At 36.9% G+C, this 6,389-nt stretch overlaps 1 pseudogene; it reads right to left on the reverse strand.

The window, feature by feature from the left end:
- Positions 1 to 4,338: 4,338 nt before the first annotated feature.
- On the reverse strand, positions 4,339 to 5,367 carry LOC103608300 (annotated as a pseudogene).
- Positions 5,368 to 6,389: the final 1,022 nt, after the last annotated feature.

Raw genomic sequence — 6,389 nt, forward strand, 5'->3', positions numbered from 1 at the left:
ATGAAAACCAGTTGTCTATACTAACAACAAACTGTCTGCAAAAGAAATTAAGAAAAACAATACCACTTGCAATAGCATCAAAAAGAATTAAATATTTAGGAATAAATTTAGTCAAGAAGGTGAAAGATCTGTACACTGAAAACTGTAAGACATTGATGAAAAGAATTGAAGAAGACACAAATAAATGTAAACATATCCCATGTTCATTGATTGGAAGCTTTAATAGTGTTAAAATTTCCATACTACCCAAAATGATCTACAGATTCAGTGCAATCCCTATAAAAATTCTAATGGCATTTTTCACAGAAATAGAAAAAAACAATTCTAAAATTTGTATGGAACCACAAAAGATCCCAAATAGCCAAAGCAATCTTGAGAAAGAAGAACAAAGCTAAAGGCATCACATGCTCTGATTTCAAACTATATTACAAAGCTATAGTTACCAAAACAGTATGGTACCAGCATAAAAACAGACACATAGGCCAATGGAACAGAATAGAGATACCAAAAATAAACCCATGCACATACAGTTACAAAAGATCCCAAATAGCCAAAGCAATCTTGAGAAAGAAGAACAAAGCTAAAGGCATCACACGCTCTGATTTCAAACTATATTACAAAGCTATAGTTACCAAAACAGTATGGTACTGGCATAAAAACAGACACATAGGCCAATGGAACAGAATAGAGATACCAAAAATAAACCCATGCACATACAGTTAATTAATCTTCAACAAGGGCACCAAAAATATACAATGGGGAAAGGACAGTCTCTTCAGTAAGTTCTGCTGGAAAACTGAATATCCACATGAAAAATAATGAAATTGGACCCTTATGCCATATACAAAAATTAAATCAAATGGATTAAAATCCTGAAACTGTAAAACTGCTAGGAGAAATCATAAGGGAAAAGCTCATTGACTTCATCTTGGCAATGATTTTTTTGGATATGACATCAAAAGTATAGGCAACAAAATAAAAAATAAAAAAGTGGGAGTACATCAAACTGAAAAAATTTTGCACAGCAAAGGAAACAATCAACAAAATGAAAATATTTTCTACTTATGGTATAGTAGAAAATATTTGCAAACCATATATCTGATATAGTTAATTTTTAAAATATACGAGATACACCTAAAACTCTATAGCAAAAAACCAAATAACCCAATTAAGAAATGGACCTGAATAGACATTTCTCCAAAAGACATACAAATGGGCAACAGGTATATGAAAAGGTGCTCAATGCCACCAATCATCAGAAAAGTGAACATCAAAACCACAATGAGAGATCACCTCACACCTGGTAGAATGGCTATAACTAGTGTTGGTGAGGACATGGAGAAAAGAGAACTCTTGTACACTGTTGGTGGGAATGTAAATTGGTACCACCATTATGGAAAACTGTGGAGGTTCCTCAAAAAATTAAAAATAGAACTACCATATGATCCAGCAATCCCACTTTGGGGATATATCCAAAAGAAATGAAATCATTATGTTGAACAGATGTGTACATCTTCATACCTATTGCAGCATTATTCACAATAGCCAGGATATCAAAACAACCTGTGTCCATCAACAGATGAATGGATAAAAAAAAAATGTGCTACATATGTACATTGGAATATTATTCAACCATAAAAAGGATATCCAGCCATTTGAGAAAACATGAGTGAACCTGGAGGATATCATGCCAAGTGAAATAAACCAGACACAGACAGACTAATGCTATATAATTTTCCTTATATGTGGAATCTAAAAATGTCAAACTCATACATGCACAGAGTAGATTGGTGGTGGTCAGGGTCTAGGACGTGGAGGAAATGGCATAATGTTGGTCAAAGGGTACTAACTTTCAGTTATAAGATGAATAAGTTCTGGGGATCTAATGTACAACATGATCACTATAGTTAATAGGCCTGTATTGTTTACCTGAAATTTGTTAAAAGAGTAGATGTTAAGTGTTCTCACCATATACACACATAGCAAAAGGTAATTATGTGTGGGGATGGATGCGTTGAATAATTTGATTGAAGTAATCATTTTACAACATATACATGTATCAAATTATTACCTTGTACACCTTGAACATATACAAATTTTATTTTTCAATTATACCTCAGCACATCTGAGGAAAAAAGCCAAAACAAAATATGCTTATCCTCTCAAAATAATGAAGCATAAAGTATTCATCAAGCCTTTAGATTTAACTATTCATTATAGAAAATTCAAGGGACAGGTGACTATGTTGAACAACATCATAGGGATGTAATCAGCAAAATCCAACCTGTGAGAAACTCTGTAGGATATGTGACCCAGTTTTATTTCCAACAAAAAAATTGCAGAAAGAGAGGATAGAAAGAGGAAATTCAGAGTCTAAAAGAGAATTAAGATACATAACACATTTCAATCTGTTAACCATCTGGAACCATTTCCCATACAAACAAATTAAAATTATCTTAAAAATCAGAAAAATGCGATAATTATTAGGGTATGTACTTAGGAAATTTATAAGCTTTTAAAGCTATTGAGGTAATTTTTTAAAAGACTATTTTTAGACACATACTAAAATACAGAGGAAAGAATATTATGTGTTGAATTTGCTTGAAAATACTCCTAGTGGAGAGAAATGTGGGTGGGGATACAGATGAAACAAGAATTAGCTATATATTGAGAACTGTTGAAGCTGGGTGATGAGCACTTAGGATGCATTATACTCTGTACTTTTGCACTTATTTGGGATTTTCCATTACACATTTATGAAATATAAAAATTCATAAAATTTTTTTCCTTTAAATCAAGGATAGGGAAACAAAGTGCTGTGCAAAGAGGAGGGGTCACAGCAAGCAGAAAAGCCACCAAAATAAAAGTGTTTATATCATCATTTTACCTAAGGCTGGCTCTACAACTAGGGTTAAAGTAATATGTCCAATATGCCCTATGAGGAAGCTGTGAAAATTAACTAAAACAAATCCATAAACTACTAAGTATTCCTCAGAGACAGAAGCTGTGTACATTCAATACATTATTAGATGACACAGTATAGGATTCTAAGGTTACGCAGTATCATTCTGTGATAGGAATTTCTCCATTCTTCATGATCTGTGCTGTACACATGATGATTCATAGGTCTAATCCCCCACTAAGTATCCAATAACCTTTTCACAAGTAAGAGCTCCTTTTCTTTGTCCTGAAACTAAATACTCAGAGGAAAATGCTACCCCTTATAAATAATGTTTAGCAAAAATAAGTTAATATACCCCCTTCAAAGAAACTAAAAGTTTCTCAGAATTTAATAAGCTATTGCTTTTCATAGTTAGCATACACTCCCTCAGGAATGCATTCCAAATACATTCATTCCCAGCACTCAAATTCAGGACTTTAGACTTTCCTTCAAGGTTATAAAGCAATTTTTCCATTTTCTTGATTTTGAGAATACTAAAACTGCTACAGTTTCACAATAAAATGTACATAAAATTTTTACAAGCACTTAAAAACTAGATACTTAACAATTTGCTCCTTTCCCATGTTTGGCCTCTAAATATTATTTTCTAGGTTAGTTATAAGATGATTTTTTAATGTAACCTTCAATTACCACACTACACAATGAACATTGAAATTCATTCCCAATGGTTTGATTTGTCATCATGGGTTTCCTTGAAAGATAGAATAACAAATCACTCCAAACCTCAAGGCAACATGAATTTTACAAGTTATATTACAAATGTCAGGGGATAAAATGTATTTTCATCACATAAGAATTATTAACCATTTCTTAGCTGGCACAAAAGAGTTGGAAAGCAATCTTATGGATATATAGCAATCCACAATATGGATATAAGATGTACTCAAATATCAGAAAAATCTTAAACTATTAGCTATTTCAATTGAAAAAAGTCCAGCAAATAATTTCTTTGTCCATACCATAAATAAATAATTGGCAAAATGCTTCACCTCTTAGTTTTGCTACTACACATACATATTTTACTTTCATTTTATTATGTTTATATTTTTTTCTAAGGCAGTGAAGGGATTTCTCCAGTAATGAAATTTATTCATATAATCAGTTATAAATCTAGATATAAAACCAATCAAGTCCAGTCATATCTTTAGAAGGGGAAAACAGTGATAGTATTTACTGAACTGGAATTACTATCAAAATTCAAAAAACCTATTATATTAACCACAAACCAATCTTTCTTAAATCAGGACTGCCCAACAAAAATATTCTGTCAGCCATTCATGATCTGAATTCTGATGTATGAGGTCAATTAAATTATGTTACACATAAAAAGTCATGAGACATTTCTGTTTTGTAATAAATAAGGCAGTGGCCAACTATTACTCATTAGTAACTTTTTTGAGATAAGCTATCAAGTCTGCTCTTTCTGCCTTCTTCTTAATGCCAGCAAAGATCATTTTTGTTCCAGGGATGTACTTCTTGGGATTCTCCAAATTCGCCATGATTGTTGTCTCTCCTCAGGTGATGACTTTGTTCTTGGTATCTGTGGAAGAGAATCCAGGTTCCTGACCTGCCTTCCACCCAAAAAGACCACGGAGATTGGGCCCAGTTTTGTGCTTGACTCCCTTTTCCACAGTGTGGCACTGGGCGCACATCTGAACAAAAATCTTCTTGCCCTTTTAACATCACATTCTTAATTCTCTCTTTCATTGTTAGCGCTACAAAGATTCCCACTCGGAAGGCCAGATGTCTTGCTCTCTCTAATATTATTATGTTTAATATTTAATGTAAAATCCATAATCTCATTCCATGTCACTTGTGTGATAGGCTCTCAGGGTGTGACTTTAAATGTCACCAGATTCAGGGTCACACCAGAAAAGGCAGGCGCTGTGGGATCCTCAGCCCAGGCCAGTGCCCGCCGCCCAGAGAGGCCTGAGAGCCACCAGGCCCACACACCCCAAGTCAGCCACACTGGAAAAGGCAGAGGCCATGGGACCCCCAGACCAGGCCAGTCCCCTCTGCCCAGAGAGGCCCAAGAGCCACCAGGTCCATATGCCCAAAGTCAGCTGCACTGGAAGAAGAAGGTAACATAAGACCCTCGAGTCCAGGCCAATCTCCACCATGCAGACCGGCCTGAGAGCCACCAGGTCCATATGCCCAAAGTCAGCTGCACTGGAAGAAGAAGGTAACATAAGACCCTCGAGTCCAGGCCAATCTCCACCATGCAGACCGGCCTGAGAGCCACCAGGTCCACATGCCCTAAGTCAGTTGCGCCAGAACAGGAAGGCGCTGTGGCACACCCAGCCCAGGTCAGTCCCTGCTGCCCAGAGAGGCCCGAGAGCCAAAGTCAGCTGCACTGGAAGAAGAAGGTAACATAAGACCCTCGAGTCCAGGCCAATCTCCGCCATGCAGACCGGCCTGAGAGCCACCAGGTCCACATGCCCTAAGTCAGTTGTGCCAGAACAGGAAGGCGCTGTGGCACACCCAGCCCAGGTCAGTCCCTGCTGCCCAGAGAGGCCCGAGAACCACGAGACCCACATATCCCAAGCCAGCTTGCTGGAACAGGCAGGCACCGTGGGACTCCCAGCACAGGCTAGTTCCTGCAGACCAGAATTGGCAGTCACTCCAGGATCCAGTCCAGACATCAGGGAGGGACAAGTGGACCATGACAACCCCTGCCACGATGACTAAACACCAAAGGAAAAATACCAGAAACATGAAAAATCAAGGAAATACATCACTGCCAAAGGAAATGAATAACTCCCAAGCTCTAGATCCTGTAGAACAGGAAGTCCTTGAAATGACTGACAAAGAATTTCAAGCAACAATTCTAAGGAAACTACAAGAAAACCCAGTTAGACAACACAATGAAATGCAAAAAAATGTACAGGATCCGAAAGAAGAAACGTACAAAGAAATCAATACCCTGAAAAAGAATGTAGCAGAGCTTGTGGAGCTGAAGGATTCATTCAATGAAATAAAAAACACAACAGAGAGTCTAACCAGCAGGCTAGAACAAGCAGAAGAGAGAATTTCTGACCTTGAAAACAGGATGTTTGAATTAACGCAGGCAGACCAAAAAAAAAAGAACTAAAAAATTGAAGAACATTTAAGAGAGCTAACAGACAAACTTAAACACTCAAATATCCAAATCATGGGTATTCCAGAAGGGGAGAAAAAAGGCATTGAAAGCATATTCAAAGAAATAATAGCAAAAAATTCTCAAGTATATGGGTAAGTCACAGATCTTCAGATTCAGGAGGCCCAAAGATCCCCAAACATATTCAACCCAAAAAGGTCCTGTCCAAGACATATTACAGTCAAACTGGCAATACTCAAAGACAAAGAGAGAATCTTAAAAGCTGCAAGAGAGAAGCAGTAAGTCACATATAAGGGAACCACAATCAGACTAACACCAGACTTTTTATCA

This window comes from Galeopterus variegatus, unplaced genomic scaffold (assembly GCF_000696425.1).
Source record: "Galeopterus variegatus unplaced genomic scaffold, G_variegatus-3.0.2 Scaffold8269, whole genome shotgun sequence".
Classification (NCBI taxonomy): Eukaryota; Metazoa; Chordata; class Mammalia; order Dermoptera; family Cynocephalidae; genus Galeopterus; species Galeopterus variegatus.